The 6,948-nt window shown below is 36.7% G+C and overlaps 1 pseudogene; it reads right to left on the reverse strand.

Moving 5' to 3' along the window:
* Positions 1 to 4,458: 4,458 nt before the first annotated feature.
* LOC149145693 (E3 ubiquitin-protein ligase UPL6-like) lies at positions 4,459 to 6,732 on the reverse strand (annotated as a pseudogene).
* Positions 6,733 to 6,948: the final 216 nt, after the last annotated feature.

Raw genomic sequence — 6,948 nt, forward strand, 5'->3', positions numbered from 1 at the left:
GTAGAGAACGCTTTGTCTAAACGCAGAAAAAAAAGAAAAGACAGAGGACAGAATATGACAGGGAATAATGGCAGGAATAAGAGTTATAGGAGTAGAGGGGAACTAAAATGGGGTTGGATCTGATACGATGTCAAGCGAGGATAGTAACTCCACGAATCAATTGTATTTTTGCGTTAAGAGAAAACATGGATATATACAAGGAGAGGGAGGCTATTGTATTTCATCTCCCAATATCTCTTCATCTTCCAATTTCTTTTATTTTGCTATTTACAATATGTACGTGGATTTTCATGTCAACAAAACTGTATATTTATTATTCACGTGTAGGTTTTAACCCCGTACACAAATTACTTGCATACGAATTCTAAAACACAGAAAATAAACAATGCAAGAGGATAACACATAAAACACATATACACAAAGATTTTCCCCTGGATCCGAAAACCGGGACTACCAACTTGATTTTTCATTATGTTCCTTTCAATGTTATAGTACATATTTATACATGCTGAAGCATCCAATAACATGGACCGAAAACCATCGCGTCCAAAACCATGGATCGAAAACCATCGCGTCCAAAAACATGTGCGAAAATCATGCACAAAACCATAGGTGGGTCTGCCCAACCTAACATAGGTTCCAAAACCAAAATTGTCTGGGGCGCTGCCCCGGACCCCATAGAGTGGGCTTACCTGCACCCCTCAAACTCCCTGTGACCCCCCCGCTACGCAATCGACACAAAAGAATGGAGGGCTCCGCCCCCCCTCTAACCCTCGGTTAACTACGTGGGCTAGTCATGGAAAGAATATAACACAACCCAACATCACGGTCATAATGTCTAGTGTGATGGTCCTCGGGGTATTCATGACATTGTTGCCCGGTGTTTAATCATTGCCCTTAAGTAATTTCTTGGGTGTCTAAACGGTTGCTCAACCCTGCAAACATAAAACATCGCCTCTAATCCTACTCTCCTTTAAACATAATAGAAGAATATGAGTATAATGGAGTCATGGACTATGATAGAATAAAATATTACAGACATCCTATACGCGATGGCTTTGCCTTTGCAAGATTATGGGCATTTAAAAATAGAAAAAGAAAATTGTGAACAAACCAACTGTTTAGTTAATTCAATGTTCTTAAATTGCTTACATAAATTATCGACTGGAGTTGGTAAATTTGTGAAGTGCAAGTGTGCTATATATGCTAGAAGCCTTTTTGAGTTTATTAAGATAATGATTGTGGATGGTTTTAAGGTTTTTCCTTGTTCCTATGTTAATAATGAAAACTAAAGATTTACAATACAATCAATTCTTGAAAAGGAAAGTAAGACAAGCTATCATGATCTTCTTTAACTGACTATTGTTAGTTATTATGTAAAATGATAAAAACAGAGCTACCTAAACTAATGTTCTAGAAAGATAATTACTTCTATTCTAAAAAGAATTACTTCTATTCAAGGATAAAATTTATAAAACAATGTATATTAAGATCTATGCACTATAATTAAGAATCTTACTTGAAATAATAAAAACAAAAGTAGAAAGGATGTGATCTAAACAAACATAATTACTTATGAAAAGAAGGAGATTTATATACACAATCCTATTTTAGAAAGCATGTAAATTATTTGAAATCAACAGAAAATAAATGAAAGACTGTAAACAAATAATTACAAAGAAATGAAACTACGATAATGAAATTTTGGCAAAATAATGAAATGAACTGAATTGGATAATAAGCAAATGAATGAACCTCGACTATCAGCAGGGGCCCTCCACAAAACAGTAGGTTTATAACTCTTATCTCAACAGCTAACTGCGCATGATATTCATAAGAATACTTCTTCAATTAAAAAGGAACAGAGTCATGGAACTTCAAACAATCAATTACAAATTACATATATGTCTGCGTGTCCTATTTTCTGTTTACAGAGATATATATATAGCATTCATGCCCAACAGTTTTGAGACTTTCATGCCTTAAAAACTTAATAGAAATCATAATCTAAATGCTAATCTGATAATGGAAATTGTAGTGCTTCTCGACGATTTGCTATTTGGAAAGAAAATCAGAGAGTCGTGATTGATTTGAACTCTCGTTGCTCTGTTCATCCACGCGTTGACTTGCTTCCTTGACTATGCCACTGGGCAATTCCAGTGATGATTTGGCTTGTGCGAATAGTAGGAGATCCATGAGGAGATCAATCCCTATCTTCCCATGTGCTTCTTTGTTTGGTTGGCGTACTAGAATCCGACAAACCATGGAAATAGTTGTGGAATCATAAAACAACTGCAAATTCATGTTAATTCCTTAGCTATTACAATCTTTAACTTAATAATAAGACACATTAATAAATATGAAAAATAAGACACCTGAGTACCTTACCATGTCAAAATCTATAATTTTACTGTTTATTTGAGTTGATAGCAATGATGAAAAGAGGAAAAATAGATGGAAATGATGTCAAAGATAAAACAATCATGAGACTCTACACCAACTTACAATGAAGGTATAATGGTGGTCATATACATTTGTGATGACAACGAAACAAGCCACTAATGTGAGTAGAATGATATTCAAATATCCTCAATGCCACGACTTGATCACATGTACCATATTCTGCATGAATTTTTTTTTGAAAAGTTTGGTCTTCACCAACACCATACATTGAATTGAATCCTTGCACATAGAGCATTGGTAACGCAAAACGTGATGGTGAATAGAACATGATGGCGATGGCGAATAGAACTGATGGAAACAATTGGCATTACCACCTGAAACGATTTGTGATGCCACCTAACATGTGGCATAGAAACTCTCGAACGAACACCACTTCGTTAAAAATTATATATATATTATTGAATTTACCGTAATGCTCAAGAGAAAAGGGGTGGGTGAAATCACAACCTTCCATGTTATTATTAGACGAAGCATATTCCTTTAACATTCAATCTTGTCCACTGACTTCAAAATAAAATAAAAGTCTACAAACCTACATCCATTAGTTGAAATAGATACGCTTATCGGCGTAATAAGGTGAGGAAGATTACTTAGTAAATGAGGTTAAATATGATTAAATAAGTGTAATAAATAATTGAGGGTAATATTAATTATAAAAAAATAAATTAGATTAATATAATAGATATTAGTGAATATAAAGGAAATTAGCGTAGATTAATAAAATAGATATAATAAAGATCAATAAAATAGATTAGGTATAATAAGTGTAATCAGAGTAATTCATTTTATGTAATAATTATTAATTCAAGTAATTACGCTGTAAGGCGTTCCCTCTGAGAAAGACATCCCTAAAATGTGACGTGTGCGATCCTGAGCCATTGATTCTGTGTGTTAGATGATTGGAGTGTTTTCTGCCGTTCGTTTTTTCTGTTTTTCATAGAAAAAAATGGTTTTTTTGGCCTGCTGGCGATGAGACTCTTCTGCTGGCCATGAGACTCTTTGCAGAGACTGCCTGCTGGCAAATGAGACTCTTCTGCTGGTTACGCTGTAAGGCGTTCCCTCTGAGAAAGACATCCCTAAAATGTGGCGTGTGCGATCCTGAGCCATTGATTCTGTGTGTTAGATGATTGGAGTGTTTTCTGCCGTTCGTTTTTTCTGTTTTTCATAGAAAAAAATGGTTTTTTTTGGCCTGCTGGCGATGACACTCTTCTGCTGGCCATGAGACTCTTTGCAAAGACTGCCTGCTGGCAAATGAGACTCTTCTGCTGGCGATGAGACTCTTCATGTCCTTCTTCCCTACTCTTTGTACCTATTTGAAGGCTATGTGGAAAATCTGATGCTTTGTTTTTTCTTATTCTCACCTGCCTCACGAATCGCAAGCTCCTTCGGCCTATCCATGTCCATAGCAACCCTGTGCGCTCCTTGGAGGGATCTGATGTCAAAATTGTTGTCTGCGTAGATTACCAGTGTTGTTTATCCGGCCGGCCTTCTGTTTCTTGTTAACTGTTAAATGTGGTTATTTTGGATTTATTAATAGTCGTTTATTTTACAACTGTCGAATACCAGATACCTAGAATTGTGCCTTAATTGTTTTTTCTATGATCCGAGGCTTAAATCAAGGACTTAAACCCTTTGAAATCCACCTGGAATGAGTACTTGTCACTTCCTATTGTTCACCATTGACTGCTACATGTGAAGCCATGTCATCGCTATGACAACGCCATCGAACATTACTTGAAATCACCAAGTCATTGTTTAAACCACACCACTGCTACTTGATGCCATGTGAAATGTTATGTCAACATTGGAATTTCGTATTGGATCATTTCTGCATAACATGCGTCTGGAAATAGTCTATCTTCAATTTAGTAAACACGTCTTGCAAAATTTTATAATTCTAGATCATGTCATGCTCTGTTTTTGCATCGAAATTTACCTGCAATGTAGCAAATTCCAATGGGTCTGTTTGTCTTAGGTTTTGGATTTTGAGGTAGATCATGAGTTGGAGCAGGGGAACCTGAACTTGATTTCACAATATATTTTGGCATAGGCAGGATTTGGATAGAGCAGATGATCAACAGTTTCCTTGAAAATACCACACCCATCATTTCCAGCCTCTTCAACTCCAAATTCATTCACAAATGTTGCGTGAATTATTCCTCTAGGTTATTCTCATGTCAATCCATTTAATTCCCTGAATGAATCCTCAACAACCCGGTCTTGCCTTATCCTGATTTGGTATCATTCAAAAGACTGTGTGAGAGCTTCGGTTTTCTCTGGCCGAGGGTAGCACTGAAGTATAAATCTGGATTCTGAACCCTTTTTATAAATGGCACTAACAATGGTGTTTGTTTCAGTAGGTCACTGACAATTGGATTTTCATTTCCAGCCTTAGTATAGGAGAATCTTCCCTCAATTGCATCACGAGCATGAAGGTCATCTAGCGATGTAAAATTGTTTCCTACAATTCCAATCCTGCAACTGTGCCAATAGTACAGCTGTTAACATGCTGAATCTCTCTCCCTGTAACTGAAATCCTTTTTGATTTGATACAGACTGAACAGACTTCTCAAGATGTTTAGGAAACCTAGAGGGGACCACCTATAGCAGTAACCACAATGCCTCTTTCAAAATGTTAACTAGCTCCTTCACATCTTGGAATGAAAGTGGCTTCTGTTGCTCATATAACTCCTCATTATCAGTTATTGTCAACATGCGCTTATAAAATGGACAGAAAACAGAAAAAGACAGCAACCAACCACTTGAAAGAGGATCTCCTGGTTATAGGAATGTTGCCAAATCCTCCATAAATGCTCACTTTTGGCTCAAGTGACGCCTTTTCATGTAATGCCAAAGAGTAGTAACAAGTTCAGTTGTATATGCCAGCCCAGTCATTACATTCTCAAGGGGAAACATTGTGATAGAAAGATGCAAAAATCTACAAATTACAGTAACAGTTGTTGCTTCTATTGTAGATGGCTCCTCATTGGAATTAGTTCTTTCACCAAAATCTGCCATGTCTCCTCATTGGAATTAGTGCTTTCACCAAAATCTGCCATGTCTCCATAAAGAAATCTCAGACTGTTTCAGGAAATCTATATTAACGGCACTAAGGATTTGCTTCTCTAAATCCTTGTGCAGTATTATCTGACCCTCATCCTCTCCCATATCATTATCAGATTGTTTTGCAGTTGAAGGCTTAAAATTATGGGGTATCTCCAAAAGTCTGCAAAGTACAATTTGGCCTAGATAAAGCAAAACCAGCAATTTCCAAGACCTTACTGAGCAAATGAGCATTACTAGGAAGTTGTGAAGTTGTATCTGCATGAAGAAAATTGAGGAGACTTGGAAAAACAGTTGCTATCTGTTGAATGTAACAAAGGCAGAGACCTTGACTTACAATAGCCTGCTTAAGTTTTAGGAATTGCTTCCATTGAAAAGGAATGGAGAAAAATTGTGCTGGAAAACTCAAATGCTTATTGTGACTATTGTAGGTCTTCTGAGCACTTTTGTAAGCGAGTCTTGTAAGTAAAATCTCTCCCCAAAACATCCCATCTCCAGCAATGCTGGTTTAAATGCCCTGCAGGGTGAAGATTAGCTTCTGGAATTGACTAAATGTATATCTGCAAAATATAGTCCAAAGTGTTTCCATCCCAAGGAAGTGTAAAATCTGTTAAACTGATAGCTGTATCTAACAACTGCAACTTGGTGAATCAGCAAATTCCCTTGGTGGTCTTAAAAGCTCAGACTTTAGTTGCTCCACGTTTTGATGCATTGCCTGTAGACAGCAAATGGCAAAATGTTTTACTCTGTATTTTATAATGGTTCGATCAGAAGAATTATTATAATCCCCATCTATAAATACGGTTAGGATATTGCTAGAAACTTGGATAGATCGATGAAGCAATTTACAGGCAATTTACAGGCTTACACGATGAAGAATATCCCCATTGTCAGTTGCATTAAAGAAAAACAACTGGTGGAAATATTGTGAACTGGGTTTGAATGCATTTATTTCAAACTTTCCACTATTTTCGCCATAACTAAGACAAAACTCTTATGTATCACTGACCTTGCAGCAAGAGCTTCCCTTCTTCCTCTAAAAAATTTCTGGACTACCAGAGCACTCAGAGTCTACTGACGAAGCATCTGGCACTGTTCCCGCACAAGCTTAGTTTGTTCCAAATGTTTCTGCATCTCCCTCTCTTTTGAGATCCACCCTCCCAAATCCACAGTCTTTCACCTTGATGGGTCCCCAGAGAAAAACATTCTGCTCTCTCCTTGTGCAATTAGGAACTCAGCTTACTTTCGAGGTACAAATTTCTCTTAGAGCTGATTTGCTGAGTTTTCATTTGAAGTAACAGTTACGAAAAGCAAACTGTGCAAAGGGCCTGTTTATTTGTAGTGAAGGGAAATCTTAAATTAGTCCAACGTTTCTTCTTTCATTTTTTTTTCTTCGTTGGTTGGTTTTTAATTTAATTTAAA

This window comes from Pinus tabuliformis, chromosome X (genome assembly GCF_031772625.1).
Source record: "Pinus tabuliformis cultivar Carrire ecotype Pingquan chromosome X, CPIR1, whole genome shotgun sequence".
NCBI classification, from domain to species: Eukaryota; Viridiplantae; Streptophyta; class Pinopsida; order Pinales; family Pinaceae; genus Pinus; species Pinus tabuliformis.